The sequence below is a fragment of the Maylandia zebra genome, linkage group LG7 (assembly GCF_041146795.1).
Source record: "Maylandia zebra isolate NMK-2024a linkage group LG7, Mzebra_GT3a, whole genome shotgun sequence".
NCBI classification, from domain to species: Eukaryota; Metazoa; Chordata; class Actinopteri; order Cichliformes; family Cichlidae; genus Maylandia; species Maylandia zebra.
Window position 1 is genome coordinate 32,646,954 of NC_135173.1, and position 19,411 is coordinate 32,666,364.

Below are 19,411 nucleotides of genomic sequence, written 5' to 3' on the forward strand. Positions count from 1 at the left end.
AACCTTCGTGTTTCATGCTGCGTGTCATTTGTTATCAAGTTTGTATTATTATGCCTAAGTGTTTCTAGTTATTATTTTCCCCTCGTGTTTCCAACCATGTTAAATCTCCCCTGCTCTTCATGCGTTTCATGTCTGTGTCTTACGTTGTCAAGTTCGGGTTGTCATGTCTATGTCTCATTATGTTTCCTGTTTTATTGTGAAGAGGTCTGGTGTTCTGTGTTCATCATGTTCAGTTTTACTCTCCCACTGTGATGTCATTATGTTCATGTGTGCCAGCTGTTTCCTCATGTGTCTCCACTTCCCCTAATCACCTCCTGTGTATTTAAGTCCTCTGTTTTCAGTGTGTGATTGTCAGGTCGTCTGTTGTTCACGCCATGTTCTCCATGCCATGTTTCTAGGTTTCATGTCCAGGTTTTTCCATGTTGTTTGTTTAGTTCTCCCAGTTTAGGTTAATGTTAGTTTTATTTCTGTTTGCCTTGCCCGTTATTTGTACCTTTTCTGCCAGCCTCATTAAACGGCTCGCTTTTTGTTAATCCACACCACGTTTTGGTCTGCGCTTGAGTCCTTCCCTGCAACACATACGGTCTGCCCCAGCCAGACTGTGACAGTTACTCAATGAGAGTATAACGTATTCTGAATACTTTGGATTACTTAATATATTATCATGCTTTTTACAACTATGTACTATTGCTGTGTGATTTATTACTATTACAGAAGGTTACTCGCCATACGAATACCAACTAGATTTTTAAATCTTTATATAAAAGGAGTAACAGTAGGGTGGACATTACGTAAGGCTGCACTTTTTGCAGCGATCTCGTGTAGAAAACTATTCCACGCGTATATAACCGGAAATTGGAATGACCAAAAATAGAGAGGGCAAAGCCTAACATATGTAACAGGAAAATACAGCCGTGTAATCCATTCATCTCAACAAAGTAACTGTATTCTGAATGCCACCTTTTTAAATGGTGACTGTAACAGAATACAGTTACTCATATTTTAAATACGTAGCGGCGGTACACGTATTCCGTTACTCCCCAACACTGTTGTAATGGCATCACAAATATATTTTCCACTTGCTTTAATATGCATGACTAGAAGAGAACAATCATAATGATGGTTCAGCTAAATCTTTTATTTATAGTTTTCACCCAAACACAGGTAATCTGTTTATGCGAAGTGACAATTAGCCCGAGAAAAACTACAAAAGTGCTCCGATTTTAAGCACACATCTTCATTAAAAACCATCATCATGGCAAATAAAATGAGGACAAATAGTTTTTTAGTCTTAAAGAACTCATGATACCAAAAATGTGTGTGTCTAAAAGAATCCGATTAATTATTCCTCTACATTCAGAGTTGCTTTCCGGAGGTGCATCCAGCCGTAAACATCATAAGGACTTGGCTCCTGTGAAGGACACCTCTGAAGCAGCTAAAGTCACAGAGGAGACGTTAATATTTGTGCAGATGTTAGTGGTGATTCTGCTGCCTAAGCTGATGCTAATGTACGACATGAAAGTCAGGACGTCTCCCGGTGCAACATATGCACACACCTCCCCACACACAAGCTCGCAGGTACATAACACACAGACAATGCATTTTAAGGTATCAATCAGGCTCGATGTGACAAGGAGGAATGTCCTTGAATGTAAATTATTCAGCAGAACAAGACAAAGAAAAAAAGAAGAGACTGTTATTTTCTAGCATAGGACTTCTAAGCTGTTAGATTCAAGGGTATTCTTGTTTAATTCCATAGTTTCTTAATGTGTTTAAAGCTGTGTTAATCAACTTTTGTCCATGAAGAGACAGGAAAGCTTAGTATCAAGCTGAGGGGCACAGCCCTCATATCGCCTGCTGCAGTCTTGGCCAGTGGCATTGTCTAGTTGCAGAAATGTCAGCTTTGTATAGACGTCTACAGGAAATGGACAAATTTTCCCACTTCAATAACTACCTTAGCATACATTTCACTCCACGGAAATCTTTCAACTCATCTTTAATATAGCTGGATGTTCATTTTATGTATATTAAGGTCACAGCCATTCATCGATTTTCTACCATTTATGTGGGTCATAGGCATTCTAATCTAAGAGACACCCAGACCTCCTCCTCCCTAACCACCTTCTCAAGCTCTACTGAAGGGACTCTGAGGAGTTCCCAAGTCAGCTGAGAGACATACTCTCTACAGCATGTCATGGGTCTACCCTGGGGCCTCCTGGAGGAGCTGGAGGAGGACCCAGAGCACCTAACCTACAAGGCATCCAGGACACATTCTAGTAAAATGCCACTTGAACTGGATCCTTTTTGATGTGGAGGAGTAGCAGCTCTACTCTGAGCCCCTCACAAATCACTGAACTCCTCCTGAATTACCTTATCTGTATAGAAGAGCCTCGTTCTTTTGGTCACTTATTAATACTGGATTGGACAGTGAAGGCAGAGGACTCGATGTTCCTGGAAGAGCAAGATAACCCAGGGTGTTATTTAGAGAGTGGTCACCTTGTGATTGACAAGTTAATACATGCATGTCTTCAAGACTTGCAAACCCTAATATTTCAGATAATGTCAGGTCTAAGACGGCTTAATGAAGTCAGTCAGTACATTTTTGTGCTGCTCCATAGAGTTCCTCAAGGCTTTGCAGGACTTTGTAGGTCTCCAAATGGGACTTTTTCTTTTTTGTTTTTTTGGCATCCAAATTTGGTGTTATCAAGGCACCATCTTCAAAAGGCTTCTGTGTTGAAACACAGGTGGTGCTCTGGGATGTGAACACAATTTTCCTGTCACATTGAGTTGCTTTTTAAACCCCTCTGGTCTTTTGGAGAAAGAAAATGGGGTTTTTAAAAAATGTAAATACTTTTTGATGTGTGTTAGTTAGAATTACTCATTTTCTCCACCTGATTGCCAAGACTTATGAGAACCATTTCCAAAAGCAGTCACATATTTGTAAAGCAGACGGCTAGGGATTAGAGTTAGAGTATTGGTGATGATGGCTTAGAAACTACCTCTGACAATAAGCTTGCTTTCTGCAGCTACCGGCAGCTGAAATGAAATGTTACAGAGCAGCTTTCCTTGCACGTGGTCCGGGTCGGGATTGCACTGAAATTTTGGGTCCGGATATTGTTGCAGATTAAACTGTATTTTGGCCTGGAGCCCGTCTGTATGTGGGGAAATAGGAGAGCCAAGTGTTAGAGCGGTTAAATGGAAAAGGCCAGTCAACCAGGAGAAGCATTGATATTCAGAACACACACACACATACGCATCAACACACACACGCACGCTGGTCCTGTAGCTCATTCTAGCTCTCCACACATCAGTGGCACCATCGAATGAAGATTGAATATCCAGAGAGAGAGGTAGAGAGAGAGAGGGTGATAAAATGAGATGTGTGTGCTGCCTCAGTCGTTGGCTGAAACCTCTGACTTTAAAGTGCGTTCTGATTGGGTAAAATTGCAAATAAATAAATAAACAAACAGCACGTCTGTAATCAGAGCTTGTGATTCCTCTCTGCTGCACTGCTTAATTATGCGTGTTTATGTAAATGCAGACTCTTGATGAGATGGTAATGGATATCCCAGATTGACTTTAATGGATTCCAGAGAGACTGAGAATTAAACCAGCCTGTCTATTAAAGGGCGCAGAGGTGAAGGAACCCCCCACCAGGAACCCACCACCTCCACACATCCACCCCCCTTTTTCTGGCAGCCATGTTGGAGGCTTAGCTCTCTGTGAAGCTAATGGCGGTGTGTCTTTTACAGCTGAGTTCAACAATCTTGTCTGCTCCATGTGGCTGATCATCTCAGTAGCAGCTCATCATGTTTGTGTTTATATGATTAGAATTTTTGGCCTTCTAATCGTAGCAGACAGAACTGATATGGAAGGGTTTTCAGTGGAAACCTTAATGACAATGTTCTGAGGGCTGTTTCTAAGAATTTTGTAGGCTCTTTTAAGAAGTTATTAAGATTTTTCAGGGACATTTTAAGACAGTTAAATTTTGAGTATGGTCTTTTTTTTTTAGCTTTTGAAGATTATTCAAGATGCTGTAACAATTTCTGGGGAGGCTACATAATGTTATTGGGCAGGTTTGATTGTGGTTAATATTACGTCAATCCAAGGTATGAAGAAAAAATTTCAGAAATGGTCTTGGCAGATTCAGCATACTCCAGATTCAGCATATGATGATTAAAAATCTAAATAAAAATGTGCCAGTAAACTAGTGTTGTAAAAAAAGAGACATGAGGTGAATGCTGCAGCAAAAATACAAATTTGTTAATTTGGACTGGTAAAATAAACATTACTATTCCAGATGATAATGCCTATCAGGGATAGAAAAAGACTTTACATGCAACTGAAAAACTTGACACCTTTCTGGAGATTTAACTGCCAGCTTTGCATTACAGTGAAGAAACACTGACATACATATATTCTTTAAATTGGACTACAGCAATAAGTAAATACTGTGTGTCTGTGTTTGAGAGATGAGCGATCCGGCAGATTGACAGAGGAATTAGAAGCTGTCTGCACACACAGAGGACAGGCTGATTACAATCAATAATCTATCAACCACTGCCTGACAAGATGTATTGATCAGTATGAAGGAGAGAGAGAGCAGCGAACAACCCATAAATACACAAAGATGAACACACCCACACAAACACACACACACGCAGCTGTCAGGCAGCAGTTTCTGTTTCAAAGTTCACTGAAGTCGGGCAGTTCAAACGGGATGAAGCTCAGGGAATATCTTTAAATATCTGTCATTGATTGATATATTTAAAATGGCCTTTTGGTGTTATTATATTAAAAACACTCAACTGTAATCTAAATGTCAGGCACACTTTTCTTTTAAGTACTATTGGAACAATGTCTCTATTTGATGTAAGCCAGACAATTTGGCTGTGTTAACATGCTGGTTAGCACCATAAGCACTTGCTTTCATCTTTGCTGTTGAATGTAAACATAAGAATCAAAAGCAGCTTTTTAAAAATATTTTTAAGGCAATTTTTTTCAATGGATGCTTGACTTCTATTAGATTCAATTCAGCTTTTATACTGCTAGATTGTAGTACTGTGTTTCTTAGTTTCATTTATTTTCAAAGCCCACTCAGGCTAGGGCAATTAAAGTTATTACAATAAATATAACACTCAGCTGCAATCCTAATGTCAGGCTGTGATTTAAATGGAAAGATGTAAGATGGATAAGGCAAAAAAACTGCAGGATTGCTCAGATTTTTTCAAATACTTGTAAAGGTAATTTTTTTAAACTATCGATATGGTAGAAATCCATGTGAAGCAATAGATGGTTAAATACAGACATTAGTTCAATTTTGTGAACACATTCTGCATATTAAGTAGAATAAATAAATTAGGGACAAGTCTCTTGGTGGAGGAATGGTTTTGGTTTGCTTTTTATTATTTATTATGACTTTTTTTTGTAATTGATCAACATTCATAGATAGAGCCATCCTTTGGATAGCATTGCTACATCAGAATCCCCCCCCCCCCCCCCCCCCAAAAAAAAAAAAAAATTATCAGTGGCTCCAAGGGGTTAGTCAGCTGACTGTATTTGGGATCCAGTTTCCACATATGGGATCTTTAGCATTTTAACGTTATATTGCTAAACAAATGTTCCAACATATTTACATCTTTTATGTCATGGTGAATTTATTAGTCGCATTTTTCTGTGATTTTCCTTTTAACTTGTAGAACAAAAAATAGCAAGATCATACTTGAAGAAGCCACAGCACACAGTACATATTTCTGTAATGATGCAAATCCCAGACAAGCCTCCAATTTGTCACAGTCTGACTGTAGAGGAATGAAGAGATATCACTTAACTTTTTGGAGAAAAATAAATTGCAGTTAGTTCATTTGTAATGTGTGTAGTGTGTGTGGCTGTGTGGACGGGTGTGCTAACAAGCCAAAAACAAAGCACCAATAGCCAGTAATAGAGATCCAGCCTGTTTATGGCTTGTCCACTGTTCACTATATAATGTCTGTAAAGCTGAACTGTAGTTGTTATCTGCTTATATAGTGCGCTATAATGGTGGTTTGAAACAACAAAGGCTAGTGTCCAGAGGATGTACATTACATTACTCGACTAGTACCATCATGCATTGTCGCCTGTTTGTTATCAGGGGGGAAAGGGGGAAAGTAGAGGTGGTATATATGGAGACAATGTGATTTTCTTACATGTTGAGTACCTGGGATGCATAATAATTCTCAGATGTTTCAGCCTTGCAGCAGAATTCTTTAAATAATATTCAAATACCAGAACCCCATTGAGATTTCAGTTTCTCAGTCCAAACTGTAAATATGTTTTTGGTATGTTGTAAAATGGCTCTCATGAATATTATACCTTGAGGCGTAGTTTGTTTTATACCAAATACATTCATCAAAAGCAGGCTAGTTGTAGCTGTAGTTACTATCAAGCTTAGGTAGCTAAATACAGTTCAGTATGTTATAAAACAAGTTAAATGTGCACATATATGCAATATTGTTTTGTTTTGTTTTTTTTCTTCTGTGAAAATATTTCAACTCTCTGCTATAGTTAACCAAAGATACCAGTGCTGAGGTTTCAGTGGCCCATTGTTTTAGGAGCAGCAATAAAGGAATGTAATTATGTAGCAGTGATACAGTGCAGTGTCTGAAATGTATCAACAGATTTCTACACTTGTAGTGTAGTGCACTAGTTAGCAAACACTATATAGTGGGTGAATATTTGGCAAAACAAGTGAACAACTTAAACACAGCTCCAGAAACTTGGTTATATACATAAGCAATCACAATCAGTCAAGCAGTCAAACCAGCCCACTCCCTTTCACAAGTGTACCATTATTTATACTAGCTATTAAAATGTGATCATAATACCATAAGGAAACAAATGAATTAAAAGATGACCCAAACCCAAAACCAGACAGGCATGCAGACATTAGGCACACACACACACACAGAAACATATGGTTGGTGTGTAACGTGTGTGTGAAGGTCATTAGTTCCTGTCTGCTCTCTGCATGCTTGGAGCCTTGTTGGCATGATTTCTTCCATATCTGACCAAATTACCCACAACACCACAGCTACTGCCAACACACACAGCCCTGAGTGTTTGCATGTGTCCCCGCTCACCATACGGTGCACGCATGGACCATCTCCACCTCGGCCCTTCAATACTCAAGGAAACTGTGAAGGAAAAAGGAGGGAAAAAAACTCCTGGAGGAGAATCTCGGTTTGTACAATGAAGCACTTTATTGTTGCCTGTTTTGATAGAACTCACAGAGGAGGATTATCACAGTGTGATATTAATGTGCTTCTGTATAAAAGAAAGCCTGAGGTTCAGTCTCAACATTCATTGGAAATTCTACAAATAAAAAAAAGCAGAAAGCCAAAAAAAGAGAGAACACAATAGAACACACAAAAAATAGACTGTGTAACAAAATCAACTCATTTAAATGATGATATAAACTAAGAGGTTTTAGAAATGATAATAGCAGCAGGATAAGATGAACAATGCCAACAAGCTATTCATGTTCTTCATTTTGGCGGGATGTCTTCTGGAGGAAGTCCAGCTCTTCCTGCGGAGGCCCCATCTTCAGCCAAGATGCCTGGGCAGCTCCTCCATATGCCGACAGGACATTCAGAGTGTGCTCATTAGGCCCCCCTGGCAAAAACCCCACAACTCCAAGGTCAGGAGACGGCTCGTTAGGAAGGAGATGCCTAATGAGCGGAGAGATCCTTAACGAAAGAGACATTGTTAACGAGCCCAATGAGCAGCAGCTTAAAACTCTTCTGGGCTCGTTTTTGGATGGAGAAGACGGGAAGATAACAATGACTGATGCAGTTCAGATCACCTCCACAGTCGTTCGTAATAAATACAAAAACTTCTTATAAATCATCAAAACATAGTTGCTACATAAATAAACTCCAGGAAAGCAGAACATCAAATAGAAATATACTCATTTTACTCATTTATGCTAATTTGCACATGTGGTAAAAGTAGTAAAGCTCAAAATCTGGGATGTAGTAAGAGCAGATGTGGTTTAGATTTAGAGTGTTTTATGAAAATTTCGTGAACCTCTCATATCGCGCTATCATGTTTTAAATTGACTGCAAAACTATGGACATTTCCATCAGTGGTCATTTTAAGACACTAAACACACCAAACAAGCTGATTTTAATATTGGCACTAACATGTCACCTTACTCAGTGCTACTGAGCCTCAGGGTCATGAATACAGACCTCTTGAGCTCCATCCAAAAGGGACACAACATTAGCCCATCGGTTGGTGATATTCAGTGTTGGGACTAACGCGTTATTAAGTAACGCGTTACAGTAACTACGTTATTATTGTGGTAACGAGCACGGTAACTAGTTATTATGCCAAAATCAGGAACGCGTTAGTCGTTACTGGGATTTAGATAGGGTCGTTATTCGTTACTTCGTGTGGTGGCTATCGCGGAGCTTCCACAGATTCAGTAACATTAGCAAGTGGTGGAGGCCAGCAGGTGGATGAAGGAAAGGGGAGGCAGGAGGAGCAGAGACCCGAGGCAGCCGCCTGTCCGAGTGTCAGGCGAACTGAACTTTAGGTAAGAAGTTATGACCTGCAGTCTCTCTGGGTCAGATATGAACCAAGTTTAGGTGGAGTTTATTTTCGTTATGCTGACTTTTTTGTACTGTGTGCTAGCTAGCATGACGGAGTTTCTATACAGCTGGGTGGGTGCTATGAAGTTACTGATGTTGAACTTTATTTTGTTCATAAGGTTAATTATTAGAGTTGCCAACCGTCCCGTAAAAGAAGATATTACACGTTTCGTATTGAGGTGAAAAGGAACGCAGTTTGTCCCGGAAAAGACACAAAGCTGGAGTTATTCTGTCTTTGCTGCACAGCTGCCTCTTCTTCTCTCCCCTCTCTCTCCTGATTCTACTTCAATCATGAAACTGATCAATGATCTGCTGATCGGCTTTTCTCTCTTGTTTGTTTATCGCCCACAGAAAGAATAAACCAGCGGATGTCGCGGTAAACAACAGCAGCACGTTTAAGCTTGATCAGCTGTTGTTAGAATTTATTTAATATTAATTTCTAGTATCAGATGATGTTTGCTGGAGCCACAGCTGTAAACCTGCTGGTCATGATATGGTTTGTATATGTGGTGAGAGGGAAACATGAAGATGAAACCAGGAGATGTCCTTACTGGATCATCAGAGCTGTGATGGAGAAACAGGTTTACCTTTTAGGTGACAAGAATGAGTTGAAGGGAAGTTATGAACTGTTTCTGAGAGACAAATAACACCAGGATCCTTTTTTATGTAGCTGACAGCTGGTAACTGTGCAGGGGCGGGTCTAGCAAAGTTTTGCCAGGGGGGCCAGGTAAGGCATTAACAGGAAGAGGGGGGCACAAAGAAATACTTTTCTTTCTTATTCTCATTTAAAATGTCTAGCTTTTAAAAAATAATTATCTGAATCTTACAACAAACGATTGATAGATTGATGCATATATACCATCAAAACAGTGTACATCACTGTCACAACAGCGTTTGTTTTCATTCAAAGGGTTTATGATTTTTTTCTATAATGGTAGTCAAAATGCCCAGGCCAATTTTTTGTCCCAGTCCAGCTCTGTATGCAGCTCATCTGCAGTCTGGTGTTACCTACATCTTCCTATTCGGAAGGCAGGATTTCAGAGTTCTGAGTACAATTAAAAGGACGTCGACTGCAGTTTTTGCGTTGGATGTAAAAAGCGCACATGACGCTGTAACGTAGGCTAGAATCATGGCGGTGGTCAACGACGGTCCAGGCGTGGGATTTCTCTCGTGGAAATATGCACATTATCTTTTCCTTTCTATTGCTAGGTGGCACAGTGCACTTGTGGCAAGTAAGCAAGCTAGAAGACTGGCACTCTTGCTGGGTATCCAGTTACGGAAGCAACACATTAACAAGAGAATTCTGAGTAAAACCAAAGTTACTTTTCCTAGTAACTAGTTACTTTGAAAGTAACGAGTAACTTGAAGTAACTGAGTTACTTTTGATAGAAGTAACTAGTAATGTAACTAAGTTACTAATTTAAAGTAATTTACCCAACACTGGTGATATTACACAAACCCATTAATGGGGTGTTGCTGTAATGGGTCTCTGTTTTATCGAGATACACAATTACCTTTAATTGCTGGTAAAGAGTGTACTCTTATACACAACTTAGCACAAACAAATGCTCGGCACTGACCACCTGGTGTAACATTTGAACCCACTGGCTATCTTTTTCCAGTGTGCACAGTTAATGTTGTTACATGTAGTGTAAGCCACACATCACACAAGTAAGTTATGACTATAAACAGGAGGGACAGTGTCGTTTTCAGTCAGAGGCCAGGGCTTTTTAAGCGGACTCTGCTCTGTTCTACTTTTGAACTATATTCAGGAACATAATTTACAATATGAATCATCATATTGGATTAAATAAGACGCGAAACTAGGGACTGAGACCATCGGTTTAACAGGAAAGTTTTTACTGTAGGTGGTGATTAAGGAAAATAAGCATTGTTTTCCCTCAGACTTTTATACACTGGATTTCTTTACGCAACCAGGGAACTTGCCTCCTCCCGTCCATTAAAGAAAAAAATATATAAAATGTTATAGCATTCTTCTTTCCAGAGCTGGAAGCTGCATCCATGGGTGAAACAGTGTCACACTTGTTGGCCAATATTGCCGTGACCACAACGAAAAACACCTCGTTTCTCTCTGTGGAGCCAGCGGTTTTGATAACCTAGCAGTATCTGAGGCCCTGCGATGAGAATGGTTTAGTGTTTCCATCAGTTTGCCAATAGCTTTTTCGACTTCCTCCATTTCCTCAAAGTCAAATTCCAGACAAAACTGATAAAATGCAGGAAAAGCAAAGAATATTTTCCAGTGGAAATTATTTCAGCTGCACAGTAAAAAACCAAGTGTCAATTTTACACTTACAGAGTTGATTTTAACTCTGCTTCAGATAACATTTGGTCCCACTCAAAATTAGAGTTAAATTTACTCTATGGCCAGTGTTAACTTTTCAGTGTTAATTGTACTCAATTTAGTGTCAAAATTAACAACAAAATGTGTAAAAATATTTAACACTGAGGGTTATTCACACTGTTCAGAGTAATTTGATTACACTTTATAGAGCTATTTTACTCCAAATTTAGTTTAATAATAACACTCTGATGTGTAATAATATATCATTTTTATTTCTCTGTAGTGTGATTTTTTTCATATTCATCTTATGATGCTATATTACTAAATAACTGTGATCTATCCTACATTATGGAAATAACAACAAATATACAGGTTAAAGTAACAGCATTTATTATGTTTCTCAATTCAGTGTCATTTAATTAACGTAACAAACCTTTACAATTCACAGTTCTATGATGCTCACTAGAGAAAGCAATATGACATTTCCCCAATGTCGTAGTTGCAGAAAAGTAACAAAGTTGGTCAGGGATGAACTGTATGATGTACCAAAGACATAATGGGCCCTAAAGAGTTCATCAAGGGCTCCTACAGAACCTGTCGCATTACATGGAAGTGCATGCTTCTCAATCACAATGAAGGTGTGAATGCTGCTTCTTGTGGATCCCTGGGTAAGATGGTAGGGCTGACTGCTTCGGGTGATGTTGTCTAGATGCTGCTGTACACTGGTTCCAGCCTACAACAACACATTAAACAACAGTATTAAGTGACTATCCTCTGACAGTAGATTAGCTCAACTCACTGTCCATGAAAATAGAGGTGATGGAAAGTATATTTTAAACAACATACCTTTGGGAATTTGATGAGGTTATTGACAGCTTGAGATGCAGACATCTTTCCTGGTCTCTTTCGCCCTTGTGCAGATGGTGGTAGCAGATGTAGCAGCAGCAAGATAGTAGACAAGTCACTGTCCCAGCCTACAGACGAATAAACAAAGAATTATTCCAAAAATACATTGAATTGACAGAATTACCTATATAACCAACAATGGCAAATAAAAACAGTCACAATCATACCATTCTCAACTTCAGTACCTGACTCAGCATTGCACATTAACTCCAAGAGCTCTGAGGTGGGGACAAGTCCATGACTTTCCTTTACAACCTTTGCTTTGAGATTGGTGAGCCACCTCTCCAAGAATTTGCTCCCAGTGACCTCACAAAACAGGAGTCGGAAATCTTGTTCTATCTGTAATGCAAAAATACTAATGAGGTGTTTGATTGAATCCTGCCTACAAATTACATCAGTATCATTTAAATGATAAGTGAACTTACTTTTGGGAGATTTGCAAACTGAGACGCTTCTTTCCTCCACAGCTTTTCTTTGAATGGTCTTCAACCGCCATGCAATGTATCCTGAACTGTTCTCTGGATCGTAGTAATGTTTCTATATAATTAAATAAACGAAGAAGGACTATGTTATCAACATTTCTGAGGGCAATTATGTATTTAATGTTGAAAAGTTCCCTTTACTTACATATCCATGTTGTGAATATGGGTCTTCCAGATATGGAGACAGAGCAACAATGTCCTGCACATACATCACTCTTACGCTTTTAGGGGGAGATGTCCTAATGTATAAATTCAATAATTGGCATTAAACATCACAATTAAAAATAATACAATGTTTAAAATGTTTCTTTATATCTTACATTTTTGATTCTTACCCATGTCATTCTGTCATCTCAGCCTCAAGTATGTTTCTCATCCGTCTTCTGGTTGCATCTCTCAGAGATTTGGTTTGTCCATACTCTTAAACCTTTCTATAAAATAGGAACATTACTTAATATTACTTAACATGTCATTAACATTGCTATCAGTTAATTTACACAAAATACATATTTCTTACTAAATAATGAGCAAAACTCTAAAGTAGTGTATGCCTTTGGCATTTGCTTAAAATAATATAAACCAGTAAAGTTAACTTTATGGTAATGTTACCCACTTTTTCTGAAAGTATGTTCGCTCATGTAAGCTAATTAGCGATTATTAGCTTACTGATAAACGGTAATTTAGTTGTTCAAACTGTGCGATTTGACATGTGACAATGATATTATTTAGACAGCATTTAGAAGAAATACATAGTTAAAATGTTTTAGGTTCATATTAACGCAGTGAGAAGATAACGAACATCTTAACTTTTAGCAACTGCTAGCATGTAGCTACTGGAATGCCATTAAACCTATGGGTAAATGCTGCTAACATGTCCTCACTCGACATCAGTGAAACTATAAAGAGCTACTTAGTTTAAAAATACCTTTTAAACAATGTTACCAGTATGGGAATGTTAACTTCACTTACCTGACTGTGGCAGCTCTTCGGAGAAAATTCCCTGCGCATTAGAGCTCTGAGGCCACACACGCCTGCGGACTGGTAATAATCAACACTGTGTGGAGTGAAGTCTTCACTGCGTGACTAACAAACTTTACACTGACTTTTAACTCTGATGTTAGAGCTGGTTTACTCCTCATAGAGTTGTAAATACTCTATCTAGGTTAAAATAGGTTTACTCTGAAATATTGACACTCCATTTTTTACTGTGTGGGGAAAGAAATCTTTATTCTGAGGCAAGTTAGCCCTACCTTGGGCTTATACCATGCAGGACACTTGGAAAAACTGACCCAGTATAAATGCATGTACATGTATTATTACAGCGGAAATCGTAATATTAAATCAATTCATTTAAATTTTATTTTTATATACTTAAATTATCATTTTTTGGTGAGGTATAGAATTTTCTGTTCATATAGATGGGAGTGAAATGATTATGGAGTACAGTATGAACTCTGAGGGACTTGACTTCTTCATACTCAGTAAATCTGAGGTTGGTTCAGTCACTGGGGAGTCAGTGTGGACTGCCTGTTATAGTCTCCATCCTCCTCTTCCTCGTACTCCTCCTCCTCCAAATAGACGGCAGTATCTCTGCCACCTCATCCACATATAAAAGATTATTCTTTTCTTTCTCCCTCTCCTCGTCCCCACCTCCTTTCTTTTTCTTCCTCCTCTTTTCTTAGCTTCTGCCCCCTCCTCTTCCTCCTCCACCTCGGCCTTGCAGTGAAATAAAAGATTACGGGCAGACGAGTCATTATTTTCAGTGATGGCAGTCATACATCATTGAGACTGCACTGGTGAGAGCGAGAGAGGGCGAGAGACCTAGACACTGAGAAGGCAAAAATGAGAGCGTGAGAGAGAGGGGAAGGGAGTGGATCGAGACTGAACGAGAATGAAGCTGAGGATGAGCTTAGAGCTTCTTCCTCTCGTTTTTTTCTCCCCTCTGTCTGAACCAGTCTGTGTGAAATTAATGGCTGCTACACTGACCATGGATCAGACTTTGAGCACGTTTGTGCTCAAACAACTCAAACTGAAAAGTAAAACAGATCAACAAAGGCGCTGTGTTGATGGGGTTTATTAAAAATTTACTGTAGTTAATTGAACTTGCAGATGGAGGCAGATTTCCTCACAATTTAATCTGATCAGTTGAGGGATTTTCATTTGATTGGATGTATTTTTCAGACACATATTCTGATCCGATTTTGTTTTAGGTGCAGCTTCGAAAAGTTTTAAAGTCACAGTGGGAGAATAGGCTGTATATAAAACATCGACTCAAGCCAGTTTATTTATTTATTTTTGTGTTTGATTAAAACCTGTTTTATATTAAAAGCCAGCAAAAAATGACTTTAGCTAAGTCAAAGGACCAATTTAAATAGCCCATCTCCCTCAGGTAGGCCCACATCTTTACCTGCAAAGGTATTGTCACATAATTTGATACCCAGGTGTCGCACAGTGTTGCTATACCCAAAAGACCCCAAAACAAATGGACACAATTAACTTTAATTGCAAAAAGGTTTTAAGCAGTCAACAGGGACGCATCACTACCACCATGATGATTGTAGCTTTGGGATCTGAAAAGATATACTAAACAAGTTTTATGGTCCTGCAAATGTATTGGTCTGCGTACACAATTGGGTGGGGGGGTCACCCACCCCAGATGTGCTCCTGTGCAGATGTAAGCATCATGGCTTATTGGTTGACAAGTGGGCCTGAATAGAGAAAGACGCAAAAACTGTGTTCACTAGGAACAAGACAGCCACAAAAAACTTCAAAGTTCAAGTTATAACTTCACCCTTCTCTGAAGCTGACAAGCATAAATGTCCCACTGGCCAGTTGTACCACATACTTTGTACACTGCCTCCATCTGATGAAATGCCTGTTTGTACAAAGATGGACAGGAACATGCACTGGAGCACAAATCTTGCTAAATGTGGAAGTCCATTAAACTTGCATTTTCTGTTATGACCAGTAGGGGGCCATTGGTTTCAAAACACTGTCTGAATGACGCTACTGCTCAGTTGTTTTGAGACTTCGGTACACACTTTCCTTTTGAATTCTGATTTTAATTGTGGGTTTCACATCTTATTTTATACAAGAGATTTATTTTGTAAATTATGGTCCCATTTAGAGTAAAACAGACAATGAAAGCATAGCTCTAGGCTATGACTACCTTGCAATTAGCTATGTTACTGCTGCTACTGGATGAGTGTGCAGTTAGTTCCAATTCATATAACAACAGTTTCTACAGAGCAAAACAAATATGGGGGCAGCCACACAACTAAAGTCAATGCTTCAAAACGTGAATTTACTGTATATGATGGTGAGACCAAAACCTGAGCTCCTCACTAAACCCTGCACTGCAAACTGAGATGCTACTAGGGACAAGAGTACGTTCCAGATGATCAGTCCATTGTAAACAATCACTTGTCTGACAGTTTACAACAGGAAAACGCAAACTCATTGTGTTAGTGTGTTTGCACACCAAACTAGCATGTGTGCACTTTTCTGCACTGTTTTTGAACGTACAGCTATTACTACTGCTGCATTGATCTTGAAAATCTGTGTAGGCATACTTCTCCCCCCACACACTGAAAATTGATGAGGAATCAATAAGGGAATTAATAAGGAATCTGACCTATAAGCAGAATTGATAAGGGCATTGCTGTCAGTATAACTGAATATAACCAGTAGGGAGATGAATTGAATTGATTATAGTGTTAGTTCAGACAGGCCATGAAGTCAGGCTTAGCCTACATCAGCTGATGGTTCAGCTCATAAACGTCTATACATCCAGTTTCTAATGAGATGTGCTTTTTATCTTGCTTCAACTTAGTTTTGCTAAACTGCCAGCCACTTTGAAACCCACCCCTACCTCAGCTTTATGTTTCATGCTGTTTCTAACTTAATTATCATTCATGCCTATTGTGTTCTGTAAGGTAATCCAGCATCTGCCCTCCAACCTTTTGGCTAGCCATCTGTATATGTCGAAGGAGATTTCCCAGAACAGAGCCATGTCCTTTATAGCTGAGATTTAGAGCTGTGGCTACTTGTAAATGTAAACGTCAAATTTAGAGCTCTCTCCACTTTTTCCTTGCCTACAGCTCTATCTTCATGGGCTAAGGATGGTTATATCACATGTAGACCTACAATTCTGCAGTTTTTTAAAAAGAGGAAATAGCTGCTTTGTCGGTGAACCCTTTCAGCCGTGGATGATTGTAGCTTTAGTTTGGTGGTGACGAGTACTTGGGACAGCAGAATGGTGTATAGGGGGCTGAATTCATGGAAATGACACAACATGTCATCGAGTGCATCAGTTTGGCTCACTGATGTCTTTTGAACAGTTCTTCTCCAACAATGAAGCTCTATGGCTCAGAGGAACAAGATATCCACACACAGCTCTCTTGCTGGGAGGATACAGTGTTGGTGTGGATCTTCTAAAGGGATTTTTTACTCTAGAAGAACAGAACATTAACCCAAAGACCTGAGAGTTTGATTTATCTTCTTTTTACTTTCTGAAAAAAAATCAAATAGGAGTGTAGAGTTAAACTAAAGGAATATTTTTATGTTCGAACAGTTTTCTCCACCATGCAGTTGCACCATCTTTGTGCAATTTCTTCTCTGTGTTATCATCATCATCTCTGGTGGCGGTGTCATCATCTAACAAGTGACTCGAGCAGGCAGAGAAGCTGGTTTTCAGGGGAAGCAGCTACAAGGCAGCAAACCTTCAGGGGAAAGCTTTATGTTCCCTCACTTATTTTTTTTATCATAGAATACCTGCTGGGATAATTGGCTTGATTGTTTGACACTGTGCAGAGTTGCACTTTAATTTGCCACTCAAGCACCAACATAGCTACATGTGTATTAGAGAAGGTATTTGTTCAACGATTTGCTTCCCTTTGTGTCTCTAAGTAGTGTAAATTTACTATGTAATAGAAGTAGCACTGAAAATTGCATATTTGGATTCATTATAGTGAATGTGTATATCAGATCGCTCCTGTTGAGAGGCTGAAATTAGGGATGGGGAATAAATATTTATACAATGAAAAGATTTGTAAAACTTTTATCTTAAGACCCATCTGGAAGGGATTTACTCATCTTTGGGGGCTAGTTGATTTCACCTGACCCAGTCAGTGAGTTTTAATCCAGTCCAAAGGTGAGGTATTTGCCATCCCTCACCAGTAATAATTAGAGCAGATATGACTTGGTTTAAAGAAAATCAGTGAGTTTTCCCCCACAGGGCAATCGTTCCCTCTTTAGCTTTTTAACAGGTCACTGAAAAAGTCTAGCTTTATGTGTAAATATATTAGTTAGACCTCCTTTAAATCTGCCAAGACAGCTACACCCTTACACTCAATGAGCCATTTTAAGACTATTTTATATCACGTACATATATCAATACAATCAATGCACACATCAATAACACATTTTTATAACTGGTTTGTACTCACCTTTTAAGCTTTCAAACACTCATAGATCCACATGAAGTCCCGCCTATCCATAAAAGCTCCCAGTGAATCCTCCTTAATGCCATTAGAAGATCCCTTAAATAAAACCAAAGATTATTCAGTTGTTGAACTGGTTTCAAGTAGAATACATGTCGAGTTCGAGTAGATTTTGATAGTGAAAGTGAAATGACACCAAGGACCTGCTGTAAGCTGAGCTGGTCCTACCTCTAGATCCATTAATACCTGAGATAATAAAATGAGTGTAGAGTCAGCATAGCAGTGGGTTAAGAAGTTGAAGTCACTTCATAGTTTTGTGAGCCGTTCTGGTATGCACTGATGCCAAGTGGAAAGATGTGTGCTTTCATTCAGCACAACTGATGGAAAGTTGGTCTGATGTTTTGTTTGTCCCTGAAGCAGGAACTTCTGTCCGGATTTAACATCCTGCTGCTGTTGAAATCCTGTCAGAGCACATCTTCTACTTCTTTTTCTTCTTCTTCTCCTTCTTCACTGCTTTTTTTTTTTTTTTTTTTAAAGGGGGATTTATTTGCAGATCAAATTGATCTGAACGCTCACAGCCTCAACTCCTCGCGGTTGGCTCGCAAAATCACACTTTCTGTGACATTCGGCTGCTTTAAATAATCATCTGCCCAGCAGCAGAGATCCATGCAGCCAGCTGTTGATCCATGTTGGCTGTCAGTTCTGACAGCTTTGTCTTTAGCAGGATCCTCATTTTATTTGCATGTCTTGTCACAAGGGAAAATATGTGCAAGGAAAAGGTTTAGTTCATTTAGGGACCATCTGTTGATGCATATTCCTTCTGCAGAGGTCTAAGGTCATAGGTGAAAACAAGAATTGACTTTCCTTTTTGAAAATAAATGTGAGTAAATTTTTATGCTTTCCGTAAGAATGTTTATTTTACCTTTTTTCTGAATTGTCACAACTTGGGAGATCAATTCAATATCATAACTTAGACATCAGAGAACTATCTTGCTGGAGTCCTGCAACAGATGCTCTGGCTGTCAGCTGTATCACCTATGAGTGGAAAGCATGTCTGCAGTCTAGTATTTGAAGGCCTTGTGTGTCAGCCTGAAGGCCGCATACACGTCATAAAAGATATTAATGCTAAAAGCAGTCGACCGTCATCCTCCTGAATCAGCCAGACCTCGTCATTAACAACCTGCCGGTGCCCGTCTGACATGTTATTGGACGCTGAGACAGGTGGAGTCAAACTGAGAGTTGATGAACCTGCTGCTGCTGCAAGGTTTTCACTTAAGCCTATCAAAAAATACAATCCATGAAGACAGGCAGAACATGTGCTGCAGAGACTGAACAAGGCCACGAGGGATTTAAAATAATAATAATTTAACAAAATTGAAGTTGACAAGTGGACCAGGAGGAAGTGGTTCACATATTTAGATCTCAGCAGTGTTTTGAAGGAAGCTGGTGTCTGATCAGTGATGTGACAGTGATTTTTGTTGGCATTCTTATTCCGAGGCAAGTTTGTAGGGAGCTGCAAAGTCAGACCCAGCAAGGCTTAATAATACATACCCCTCTGAACCTGCTGAGATACGTTCAAGAACAATAACACAAGTTCACATCTGATTTTTGTACTTTAAGTGAAAGGCTGCAAGCGTTACTCTTCAGAGG

The 19,411-nt window shown here is 39.2% G+C and overlaps 1 protein-coding gene and 1 long non-coding RNA gene across 3 annotated transcripts in view; one reads left to right on the forward strand and one right to left on the reverse strand.

The window, feature by feature from the left end:
• dcc (DCC netrin 1 receptor) overlaps positions 1–19,411 on the forward strand; it is a 354,092-nt gene that overhangs the window by 36,607 nt on the left and 298,074 nt on the right. The gene's annotated exons all lie outside the window — the stretch shown is intronic.
• Positions 11,236–19,411, reverse strand: part of LOC106676388 (uncharacterized) — a 12,269-nt gene continuing 4,093 nt past the window's right edge. The window contains exons 2-9 of the long non-coding RNA XR_003024453.2: positions 17,768–17,860; positions 13,290–14,036; positions 12,656–12,751; positions 12,466–12,559; positions 12,264–12,375; positions 12,024–12,177; positions 11,779–11,906; positions 11,236–11,665 (exon numbers count right to left, since the gene is read on the reverse strand). This is a non-coding gene — a long non-coding RNA (uncharacterized LOC106676388). The remainder of the gene's footprint in view (positions 11,666–11,778; positions 11,907–12,023; positions 12,178–12,263; positions 12,376–12,465; positions 12,560–12,655; positions 12,752–13,289; positions 14,037–17,767; positions 17,861–19,411) is intronic.